This window comes from Balaenoptera borealis, assembly GCF_965194805.1.
Source record: "Balaenoptera borealis genome assembly, chromosome: 5".
NCBI lineage: Eukaryota > Metazoa > Chordata > Mammalia > Artiodactyla > Balaenopteridae > Balaenoptera > Balaenoptera borealis.
In genome coordinates, this window is record NC_138862.1 from 103,028,113 (window position 1) to 103,041,646 (window position 13,534).

The following is a 13,534-nucleotide window of genomic DNA, read 5'->3' on the forward strand; positions in this document are numbered from 1 at the left end:
TGAAGTTTAAGATTTCCTACAGTTTTTGTTTGTATGTTTGTTATTTTGAAAATATCCCTTTGAGCAAGCAGAGTTATTTTGATTAATTTTTCTTCTGTGCAGTTATGCTAAAAATTTGATATACATTTGTCTTTGCTTGTATTCAAGCTCAGTTTTAATTTCTCCATCTTTGTTATCTGTAGTTATTTTTCTGTTTTATAAATCATGTATATAAGGTCAAAACTATGTAAGAACTTATACTCACAGGGGCATTGTTTTTCCTGTTTCTTTTCCCTATCCCACTTTCTCCTGTAAGTAACTAATTCATTAGTTTCTGGTTTATTCTTTCCATGCTTTGTTATTACTTTTTGTGAATATAAGCAGATAATGGTATACATTTTGTTTCCCCTTTTTTACACAAATGTTAGTAAACTCTATATAATCTTTGTACCTATATTTTTTCATGTACAATGCACCCTAGGATCATTGAGAACTAGACGTCCTCCTCATTCTTTTTTAGAGCTTCACAGTGCTCCATTAGTTGGATGTGGCATAGTTTACTTAAGCAATCTCTTATTAATGGATGGAAATACTTAATCAAAAATTAAGTAGCCAAAAGTCCAAACCTCTTTACATTTCAATTTATAAAAGCTTCACACAGTGTATTCCAAGTAGAATTTTTTCTAATGAATTGTTTTTAATGCATATTTTATGCTATTTTTAATCAAAAATATTTTTTAAACTTAACACCAAAAAACAATTTTGAAAAATAATATAAAGTTGGAGAAATTGTACCACCCAATTTTAAAACTTATGAAGTCACAGTAATCAAGACAGTGTGGTATTGGTAAGAGAGTGGACAAATAAATCAATGCAAGAATACAGAGGGTCCAGAAATAAACCCACATATAGATGAACCTGTAATTTTTGAAAAGGTTATAAAAACAATTCAATAGGGCTTCCCTGGTGGCGCAATGGTTAAGGTGCCTGTCAATGCAGGGGACACGGGTTCGAACCCTGGTCTGGGAATATCCCACATGTCACGGAGCAACTAATCCCATGCGCCACAACTACTGAGCCTGTGCTCTGAAGCCTGCAAGCCACAACTACTGAAGCCTGCACACCTAGAGCCCGTGCTCCGCAACAAGAGAAGCCACCACAGTGAGAAGCCCGTGGGCAGCAACGAAGACCCAATGCAGTCAAAAATAGATAATTAAAAAAAAAAAGTTATTTATTAAAAAAAAAACATCAATAGAGAAACAATTCAACGAAAGGTGGAGGAACAATTGGACATTTACATGTAAAAATGAACCTTAATTTACACTTCAAATACAAAAATCATACATAAACCATATGCAAAAACTAGCACAAACGTAACACGTAAAATTCTGAAGTTTTAGAAGAAAACATAAAAGAAAATCTTTATGTCTTGGCATTAGGCAAGCCTAATGAGACATGACACTAGAATCATAATGTATAAAATATAAAATCATAAATTGGACTTCATCAAAATTAAAAAAAACTTTTCTGTGCAAATGACACTTTTAAGAGAATGAAAAGACAAGGTACCAACTAGGAAAAAATATTTGCATATCACATATCCAACAAGAGATTTTCATCCAGTGTATATAAAGAAATCTCAAAACTCAACAGCAAGAAAAGAACCCATTTAAAAATGAACAAAAAGACTTGAACAGATATTTCACCAATGAGGATATACTGATGGCCATAAAAAGTAAATGAAGAGATGTTCACTACCAGCAAATATTAGGGAAATATCAAGGAGATTCCTCTACATGCATTCTATTTATTTATTTTTTTTTAACATCTTAATTGGAGTATAATTGCTTTACAATGTTGTGTTAGTTTCTGCTGTATAACAAAGTGAATCAGTGATATGCATACGTATATCCCCATATGCCCTCCCTTTTGAGCCTCCCTCCCACCCTTCTACATGCATTTTAGAATGACTAAAATAAAAAATACTGACAATGTCAAGTGTTGGCAAGAACATGGAGCAGCTAGACTCTAAAATCTTGCTGTTGGGAATGCTAAAGGATTTGACCACTTTGAAAAACTGTTTGGCAGTTCTTGAAAAAGTTAAACATACACCTACCATGAACCCAGCAATCCCACTTTTGGGTATTTACCTTAGAGAAATGAAAGCATATGTCCATACAAAACCTATACAAGAATACTTATAGCAGCTCTATTAGTAAGTACTAAACACTGTAAACAACCCAGATGTCCTTCAGTGAGTGAATGGGTAAAGCTCCACACAATGGAATACAAATGCAGCAATAAAAATGAATTATTGATAAATGCAACAATTTGGATTAACACCAAATAAATGCATTATGCTTACTGAATAAAATATGCCAGTCTCAAAAGGTTACATTTGGTATGATTATGTTCCTATAACACTCTTAAAAAGATAAAACTATAATGATGAGAAATGCAGATTAGTGATTGTCAGAGATGAAGAGTGGGAGGAGGGAGTGACGACAAAGAGGTAGCACAAGAAATCTCCTTGGAATGATGTAACTGTTCTGTCCCTAATTATGGTGGTAGTTATGTGAATCTATTCATATGTTAAATTCAGAGAACTGCATATTTAAGGAGTCAATTTTACTGAATAGTATCAAAATTAAATTAAAATCTAAACAAAATGATAAAGAAAACATGGTCCCTGTAACTTCTCTAAACAAAAAGTCAAAGGTCTCTGTTCTGCCCTATTCTTCAAGTGGAAAAGGTCTGAATGAGTACAGTGGAAGAAGGCTAAGTCCATTTTTATACTTATGTATTTTTGTGTATGTATTATTTTTCAGAAAATAATTAACACTTCATTCCCTCAAGCTGAGCATTTGCAATTTTATTTGGGTTACTATTTCCACAATTCTCATCTTTACACTATGAATTAAAATAATGTCTACAAAAATAGTCCCAGAAGGTAAAGTTATTTTTATATGCAAACAGGAAGAGATACACCCTGCTTATCATTTATACAACGTGTTAAGTGATAGCACTGGATTTCAGCTCATAGGAGCTTTTAGAATTGTGGTGTTGAAGCAGTTACTTTACATGCAAATGTTTTTCAAAGACCAATCTTCTTTCTGTTTCACAGATTATAAACTGTTGTATTTCACTCAGTTTGAATCTGGCATATGTTAAAGTATTCCCTGTTGTGCTTTTATTGTCACAAACAGTAAATTATTCAAAGCTCAGAGGACTGGAACTAACAACATGTTTATGGAGTTTCATCCAAACAGTTAGGGAGAATACAAATTAGTTAATTCATCAGTTTCATTTGTCTGTGTAATTGACTCTGCTTTTGAAACTACAACCATAAGATTTTGAAAAGGCTAAATACACTGGTTCGGGAAAGGTGTGATACAAGATTGGCTTATTTTATTTTGTTGTAAATGGTGATGTCGACAGGTTGGACAACATAATTTTGTCCCAAAGACTTTGGTTTTAATAAAAAGCTAAGCTACTTCGTTTTTGTGTTTTAGTTACTACCAGTTAGTGTAAAAAAGAATAATTTTAGTATTTTATTCTCTGTGTCAGTTATTCTCTCATATCTGCCTAGCAAATGAAAGGATAGTCTGATGAAAAGTAATTGTCCTTGATTCTGTCAGTAGCTAGTTTATAGAACTCCAGCCATTGCATCATATTTTCTTCATTGAGGTTTTATTTAACTGTTCAGAGATGGAGTTTTTTCTTTTTATTTGGTGTATATGGAGACAAATAATTTTAAAATAATGAAGTATAACAGTATCTGTGGCAATCAGGTTGTTTTTTTAAAAATCTAAAGAAAACTACAACAAAAAATAAAATGTTCCTTGAGACAAATCACGTTCCCCAGTAAGAAACTCCGGCTGTACCTTTGCTTCAATACCACTGAATATTCTAAGAGAGGGAATCTTAAACTTTACCTAATCCAATTCAAAGATAAGCTTCATAGGACTAAAGTTATAGCTGTTTTGTTCAACAGTTTATTATAACTATCTAATAATTATATATTGCACAAATGAATTAACCACCTCATTTTACAAAATGAAGAAAGCCTAGTCCTGATAAAATGGAGAGAACTAAACCAGGTTGCAGTATTGATAGATTGGGTTTCTAACAATGGTCACAGCAATATGTCCTACCCCATATGCTCATCTGCAATGTGATCTTGCCAGTTCTCCATCAAGGGATGGAGTCTAGTTCCTCCCCCTTTGGACCTAGACTGACCTTGTGTCTTGTTTTGACCAATAGAAAGCAGCCAAAATGATGCTATTCAACTTCTGAGTCTGGGCCTAAAAAGACCTGCAGTTTTGCCTCTGCTACTCAGAAGACTTGCTCCTGGTACCTTCCTAGGTAAAGAAGCCCAGGCAGGCTACGTGGAAAGAGCCATATGGAAAGTAAGAGACAGGCTCAGCCTCCAAACCATCCTTGCCAAGGCACCAGGTGAGTGAAGCCATATTGGATATTCAGGCTCAGCTTCCATCTCACTATAACCACTTGAGAATTGATGACACATGGAACAGAAAAACAGTGACCCAAGTTTTACCTGAATGTTAACAAAGACAATGGTGGATGCTTTAAACATTAAATTTTGAAACACTTTGTTAGATAGTAATAGAAAACTAAAATGTAGGTCATATATCTAGTTTTGGTGGAACTCTCATAGAAACCAAGTCTTTTTCCCCTCTCTCCAAATCCAAAGCCTAATATTCTCACATTTACTTTTTGTTGTACAAAACTTAAATCTCTATTCTTAATTTTAAAATAATGGATAGAACGAAATACAGGCAGTTACTTTATTTCCAGAGTTAGTCTCAATTTTATGCGATTTATTAAGAAGAAACACAAATAATACTCTTAAAACACCTAACAAGATGTGATATTTGGATAATTAGCACCTGTACAAATAACAAAGAAGATCCTAAAACCAGAATCAAAATGTGGCACAAGGAATTTCAGATACTTTTAAGATGAATACATTTATATCTTCCTGTACATACGATGAAAATAGGAAAAGTGCTTGAAGCATTGCCTCTGGATAAAGAAAGAGGGCTGCCAATTCCCATAAATTTAAAATAAGTAGAAATCCAAACAACTATGCTGAACAAATTTTCTACAGCTCAGCATACTTTTTGTAGCAGAGTATCAGTCTATGAGTTTTTGAAATTCAGTCTCTTCGAATGGCAAGTGAATATATTATTAGTGTTTTCAAGTTATAAAGTTTGAATAGCAAGTTATAAAAGTTGAATGTAAAATATGAAGAAACAAAATTAAGGACAAAAAATGTACATATTCAGTTGTAAATATGATTCAGTGTTTTCAGATACCATAGAATACAAACAAATTTATGAGTATTTATTAACCAGAATGTTACGAGATTAAAACATATTTATAAGTATTTATTAACCAGAATGTTATGTTCAGTGGTAAAAACTCTAAGGCAAAGGAAGGAAGAGAGGAAGGAAGGCAGGGATGGAAGCAGGGAAGGAGGAGAGAAAGAGGGAGGGAGGTAAAGAGAGGGAGAAAAAGAGGAAGTGCCATATTATTCCATTGAGGATACTATAATAGGAGTAGAAAGATAAACGTGATAAGGAACCAATATGAGAATACTGATTCCCACAACTACAGTCTTATGTGCACAATCTACAAACAGTTTTTTTTACTCCCTCTCCCACTCTCCTTCTCAAGTCCACATAGGCTCCCTCTGATTTTATACCACACATTCAACCCTCAACCCACAGAAGTTAGGACTCGCACAGTAATACCGACCGGTGAATGCAAATGCATTCTTTTATTTCTTACATTACACGAGCTCTTTGAAACATGTGAAGGTGTTTTGGCACATTGTCTCAATTTCCTCTTCATTACTTTACTCCTTTTCGTCTGAGTTAGGGTTCACCTCACCTCTTATGGGTAGAGAATTTTTTAAGCCTGAAACTTGTTGTCTAGCAAGAACTGTGAAGTTAGAGATTAAATAACAAAAGGTAGCCAAGCTCCATATGAGTTTCTTCTCATAAGATTGTGAAGTTCTTGAAAGGAAAAGGGGTTAGTAGGGGGCTTTACATCGGCCAATCCAAAATTAATTGCTCTTAATCTTGTTTTGAACTCCACCTGTTTCTCGGTCCCTATGAAGGAACTGGAGAGGGGCAAATTTGGATTCACCTGGAATATTCATGGGCTCCTGGAGTCTCTGCCCCATCTGTCCCCTTTATACATCTTAAGTTGTCTCTGATTTGTCAGATGTATGTGTATGGATAACAGTCTTGCATTTCAAAGATCAAGACAGAGAGATTTATCAGATTCTACTGATGCTGGCAATTTGGATATTCTCTCACTGTACCTGATTTATAAAGTAAATTGCCAGCATCAGTAGTCTTGTGTTTGCAACCACTGTTAAATAAAATAAGGGTTACTTGAACACAAGTGCTGTGATACCCAACAGCCAATCTGATGACAGAGGTGGCTACTGAGTGGCCAATGGGTGGGTGGCATATACAGTGTGGATATGCTGGACAAAGGGATGATTCACATCCAGGGGTATGGAGCAGAATGGCCTGAGATTTCATCACGCTAGTCAGAACGGCACCACAATTGAAAACTTATAAACTGTTTATTTTTGGAATTTTCCCTTTAATATTTATGGGCCACGATTGACCCATGGGTAAAACTGAAACTGTGAAAAGTGAAACCGAAGATAAGAGGGGTATCTACTGCACTTAGATTTTTCTGCTTAGATAACCAGGTGGTACATTAGCTCAGACAAGACAGGATGAAAAACTGGATGATGGATGCAGTATATTCTGTTTCATAAATGCTGATTTAGAAGCTGCTATGAATCCAGGAAGTGGTCATTTGTAAAATAGGCTATTGGATATATCTGTCTTGGTCTAATAGGAAATATCTGGGTTGAGGATGTAGATTTGGTTATTAGAATGGAAATGAGTAAAATCAATCAGAAAGATGATTAAGAATGAAAAGCACAGCAGGCCAGGCACATACTCTTGAGGGACACAGGTGTCTAAGGGCTCCCATTCCTTGTCATAAGTGCATCAATAAATCTCTCTGTCTTGATCTTTGAAATGTAAGACTGTTATCCATACACATACATCTGACAAATCAGAGACAACTTAAGACGTATAAAGGGGACAGATGGGGCAGAGACTCCAGGAGCCCATGAATATTCCAGGTGAGTCCAAATTTGCCCCTCTCCAGAGTCTTCATTGGGGCTGAGAAACAGGTGGAGTTCAAAACAAGATTAAGAGCAATTTTTTTTGGATTGACCGATGTAAAGTCCCCTACTAACCCCTTTTCCTTTTAAGAACTTCACATTCTTATGAAAAGAAACTCATATGGAGCTTGGCTACCTTTTGTTATTTAATCTCTAACTTCACAGTTCTTGCTAGACAACAAGTTTCAGGCTTAAAAGATTCTCTACCCATAAGAGGTGAGGTGAACCCTAACTCAGAAGAAAAGGAGTAAAGTAATGAAGAGGAATTGAGACAATGTGCCAAAACACCTTCACATGTTTCAAAGAGCTCGTGTAATGTAAGAAATAAAAGAATGCATTTGCATTCACGGGTGGGCATTACTGTGCAAGTCCTAACTTGAGGGTATAGGAAAAAAACAAAGTCAATACAGGGCTTGGTACTCTCTGTGGTTTCAGGCATCCACGTGGTGTCTTAGAACATACCGCTCGCAGATAAAGGGGAACACTCTATCATCTTTTGGTTCCTCTCTTCCCTTACTTGCTGTAACCAATCAGTGACAAAATCTTGTCTATTTTACCTGAAAAACTACTTTTATCCTTCTCTCTCTTCCCACTACCAATCATAAGGCCCTCCTTAGTTGGACTACTGAAACAGATCCTTAACTTTATCCCCTGCCCTTTATTTCTTCTATCCTCCATCCATTTTCCACCATTCCACAAGGGTAATAGTTTGAATATACAAATGTGATCCTGGTACCTTACTGATTAAATCCTTCAAGAATGTCCCTTCAATTTCAAGATAAACCCCAAACCCCACTGCAAGTCATCAAGGCCCTCTTCTACCTTATTAGTCTCATCTTGTGCTTTCCCATTCCTAACCTCATGATTCAACCATACCACAGCACCTGAAGCTCCCTGATATACCTTTTCTGCTCTTTAATGTATGCTACTTCTCTCTAGAAATATAAATAATTAGTCTATTAAACACTCCATCCCTCACAAACCTATAAACATTCCTCCTTTCTATAAAGTGTTCGCTGAATTTCACCACCTCAACTCCCATGTACAGCCGCAATGGATGAGTTGTTATTTTCCCCCATTGTGGTACCTCTATATCATATAAATAATCCCAAAATTTGTTTCAATATCTGGCTTCCCCATTAGACTCTGAACTCCTGAAGAACATGAACCATGTTCACTTCTTTTTTTTTTTTTTTTTTTTTTTTTCCATGTTCACTTCTGACCTCCAGTACCTGACAGGTGCTTTTGCACATACTAGGGACACGATTACTTGAAAACTGAATGAAAAAATGCACAAAGTAGTCATTAGTAGATCTTTAGGTAGTTTCTTAGTATAATTTTCTCTGTAAAAATGGAAGATGATGTATAAATCCCTAAAAGCTCAATTTTATGAACTATGAAACCAGAGAAGAAAAAGACAATGCACAAAATATAAAGATGGGGGACGGAGAATATCAGCGCTATAAAAATTTTTCCAATAGAAGCTGGAAGACTTATGTAAGAGCAAGTATTTAAGCTTAGTCTTGATGGCTACCTTAAATATAGAGAGTTGAAAGAAGAGCAGAGTGAGCTCATCTCCTGTGAGAACAAAAAGTGAAATCGTTAAAGTCAAAGGCAGAATAATGTTTGTTAGAGACATTACAGAGGCGTTTACTCTGGACCAATGGTTGGGCATTTTTGAGGAGTTGTGAGACATGAAATTGGAGGAGATAACTGTGGCTATTATAAGATTTTAAATCATTCTTTACAAGGTACCAATTATCATCATCAGGATATTTAAAAGTAATTTGCTACAAAATTGAAGTAATTAAAAGAAATAACTGGATCTTGAATTCCAAATTATAAACATACTTTTTAAAATGACTTGTCAAGGCTGAAAGAGTTTATCACAATTAAATAGTGATTTCATTTATTGACATTTCATCCTAACACACAAAAAAGCTCTTCCTGCCTTGCTGCACAATCTTTCATGTTTCATCCCTTGTAGTTCTAAGAACTACTCTCACTAAATGCTCCAATACCTGACTTTTTTTTTTTTTTACCATTCCTTTTGTTTTCACGCCTCCTTACTTTGGTTATTCTCTATTTCTTTCCTAAAACACTCTACTTTATAAACCCCTATTCATCCATCAAGACAAATGTAAATGTCATCTCCTCCAGGAAGTTCTTTAAGACAACACAGGACAGAATAAAGAGCTCTTCAGGGCTCAAAAGCGCATTTTCACTCCTATCATAGAACTCATCATGCAGTATCATTACTGCTATCATATAGCTTTCTATCAAGGCTCCTGAAGCACCAGAGTGGGCCTTATTTATCTTGAACTTGATAAACTTGCAGAGTTTCTGGTAAATGGAATGACCTCATTAAAGATTGAAATTAATAAATATTTATAAGAAAATAATACAGAGAGTTTTTGTTAATTGCCAGCAATCTAAAATTCATGTTTATTTTTGTTTTCATGTATAATATTCTGTTTAAAAAGAACATCCAACAAGAAAATAGAAAATGTATTGTCTTTCAAGTAAACCAAACTTAAAAAAAATATTTATTATAGGCTAGATGGAAATAAAAATAATACTTTCACATACTACTGGTAGGAGTATGAACTTCTGAAAACAGTTTGGCAATATTTATCAAAAACTTTTTAAAAGTTGATTCATTTTAACCAGTAATACTGTTTCTAGCAACATTTCCTAAGAAAAACTTCAAAATGATTAAGAAAGTGTATGTCTAAATGATGAAATGTTATGTAATCATTGAATTTTGTGTTTTCAAATATTACATAAAAAATAGAAATTAAAAAAGTTATCATTGAGACTTTTTTGGAAGGTAATGAAGACTGACTTGTATTCAAATCCTATTTCTGCCCCATACTTGCTAAGTGACTTTGAACAAGTAACTTATATTCTCAAACCGTAATTTTCACATCCATAAATTGAGCATAAGAATAGTAATCATTTCATATGGTTGATGTGAGAAATAACTGAGACTTAAAAAGGCAAAAGTTGGGCTTCCCTGGTGGCGCAGTGGTTGAGAATCTGCCTGCCGATGCAGGGGACATGGGTTCGAGCCCCGGTCTGGGAAGATCCCACGTGCCGCGGAGCAACTAGACCCGTGAGCCACAACTACTGAGCCTGCGTGTCTGGAGCCTGTGCTCCGCAACAAGAGAGGCCGCGACAGTGAGAGGCCCGCGCACTGCGATGAAGAGTGGCCCCCTCTTGCCACAACTAGAGAAAGCCCTCGCACAGAAACGAAGACCCAACACAGCCAAAAATAAAAAAAAAAAAAAAAAAAAAAAAAAAAGTTAGTGTTTAGGTTTGTATTTGAAAAAAAAAAGAAAAACTTTCCCCCAGATTCATTTTTTTAAAAAAAATGCAGAAGTTTTAGAACAATGACTAGCAGAGAATAAGTGATCAACAACTAGTCTATTATACCAATGACAATAATGATGATGGATGTGACTCGTAAAAAATTAAATACGACTTGTTTTTGCAGGAGTTAGTAGGATCTAAAGATGTGGTATTTCATGTTTGATACAGCTCAAGTGCTAGAATAGCATTTTATAGTGAATGGAAGATTAAGAGACATAGAGAACAACTTCAATATTTTCTTTATGAGCATTTTTGTTGAAAAATACGGAATCCTATATTTAGTTATTATTCTGGGCATAGTCATGCTGGATGTCATGGCTTTCATTAATAGGATGGATATTTTGGAGTTCCTTTTCAGATATTTTAAAACACTTTATTTTTGACAAGATAATTCTGCCACCTTGCTAACTAATCATCTCAGAGCCTACACAATTATTTACATTGTACCATTAATGGCCCCTTTCTTTTTTAAAGCTTAGGCAATCATTGTGACAGTAACGAGTCAGGATTTTATGATTATTTGAGCTGCCGGTTTCCTTTGTTCTTCCTTAAAAGAGATGTCGCTCAAATCCATGTCTGATTGGTACTTCCCAAAGAACAAGGAGGAAAATTTGCACTTGTCATCAAGTCATCTATAATGATGTTAGAAAAGATTGAAACATTTATAAATTTCTTTAGAGGTGCTCACTGTGCAAATGTGCTGAGTGGGATGTTTTAAAAAAAATACTTCTTTAAAATCATATCTTTTTGAGAATCATTTTAAGAGCCCAATTAATTGTAGCTGAAGTGTTAGGAGTCATGTGATAACTGAAAATAATTTTAAAGTGACTGCTGCATATCAATCATTTTTGTGCCAAAACATTTACTTTGAAAGTATTTATTATGAGATTATCCATCCAGTTAAAATTGTAACATTAATGAAATAAAGATTAAATCAGTATATAATTATCATTGGGAAAGGGGTGAAAAAGTACAGGAAAAATGAAGTGTGATTTATTTAAAAACACACAAGTACAAAGAGTATAAGCAATAATGAATATAAGCAAGTATAAGCAATAATGAGCCATTTTCATTGTTGACTGGATTTATTTCTTTTGTCCTACATATGTGTGTGCATGTGTGTGAAATTCCTATGGAAAATATATGTATATATCTATATGTATAATTCTTGCAAGCACACAATTCTTGGGGTAACTTTAACAAACAGACTTTGTATGTTTAATATTATCTTAAACTCCGGTGGTGTAAGCTGTTTTATGCATCATTAGCACTTGCTTTTATATGAAGGACATTTCTGTCAGTTCTTTTTGTGGAGTGTGAGTGGGTACTAGACACACTCTACTCAGCACAGTGGAGAAATGGAGTCTTTGTGTGACTCAAACGTGGAGTCTTTGAAGCTACAACATTAATCCCAACTCCTCACCAAGTGAAACATCAACTACTCTTAAAAAAAAAACCCAAAAAACTATTTAAGTTTGTAGAGAAACACCAGCTTCAAAGTTCTTGTGGCCTGGGAAACTTTCCCAGGCTTGTGGATGGAGATTTAGATGATAATAGGAAAACTGGACTTTGAGTGTTTAAAATACATCAGAAACTTCCAAAAATTATTCAAACCTGGTAATCTTTACATAAGTCATTTCGTATAACTGAGTTACTCACTTACTGTTTCAGGCCTGATATTTGCAAAATGATGGTGCGGTGCTGGGCTCTATGATGTTTTCTAGCTCTAAACCCTCTGAAGGCACCAAAGATCCCACAGGAACAAAAGTGGATTCTCATCAATACACACTGTACTGTTTATATATGACTTGGAGAAAATCATCAAAAAGGATGAAATGATTTGTATCAGGTTAAAGATATGATGCAAGTTGTTGGTATTATGCAAAGGTGAAGAGGACTTCTGAAGTCTGAGAATATGGAGAAGGGGGAGAGAAATTGAATGGAGGATTCACTGATGAAAGTGAGGTCACTTTATCCTAGCAGCTGGAGAGCACCATGATGAATGGAAAAAAACAGAAGATAAACAATGAATGAATGAATATGTTTAATAGAACCAGAATCCAACGAAGACAAAAACCAGGATGCTAAGGAAACGTAATTTTGAGTAAAAGTAAACAAACAAACAAAACCTTAGAGCTAGAATAACAACAAAAAGATCTTATGACTTCTGTAATCATAAATAAAATTTAAAACAATAACTCAGTCTGGGATTGGAATATAATCAAGTATAAAATAAGAACTTTGGTAAAATAAATTAATACAAATAATAACAACTACTATTTATTAAGCACTTAGTGTATTCTAGCACTAAGATTCTACATAGATTTTTCTGAAACTTGTAATTTGGGCACGGGAATTCTCTCAGCCATTGCTAATCTGATAAAAGTGACCAAAGGATTATAAAAAAGGAAGCAATCTGAATCATTGCAAGGAACTAAACAAACCTAGCAAGAAACTCTGTTCTGTAATATCTTTGAGGACAAGAGGGTGAAATTTTGAGCTCTACTACATCTTCGATACAGAATCTTCTGCCAAATTAAGCAGTTATTTCACCTAATGGTATTTCCCACAAAATCAAATCCACTTCTTCTCAGATCAACTGTATCAACAATTAAAAACAAAAACAAACCAGCTTAAGGTCTGAGAAGATCCTAAAATACAAGGGTAATTGTCCTACCTGATTTGGATGCAAATAAAAGCCCTGAATAAGAGATTCTTCTGCAAGGTTTAATTTAAAAAACAAACAAACAAACAAAAACAATAGTAACATGAAATATTTTTTAAAATTCTAAAACATAAGGAAAGAAGGTAGCACTAAAAAGATAAAGAAAGATATACTGTATTTAACACAAATAAACAAAAAAATATGATTTATTTTAGGAAATAAACCATAAAGGACCTCAGCTTTTTGCCCTTAGTAAAATACATAAATACCATGAGACA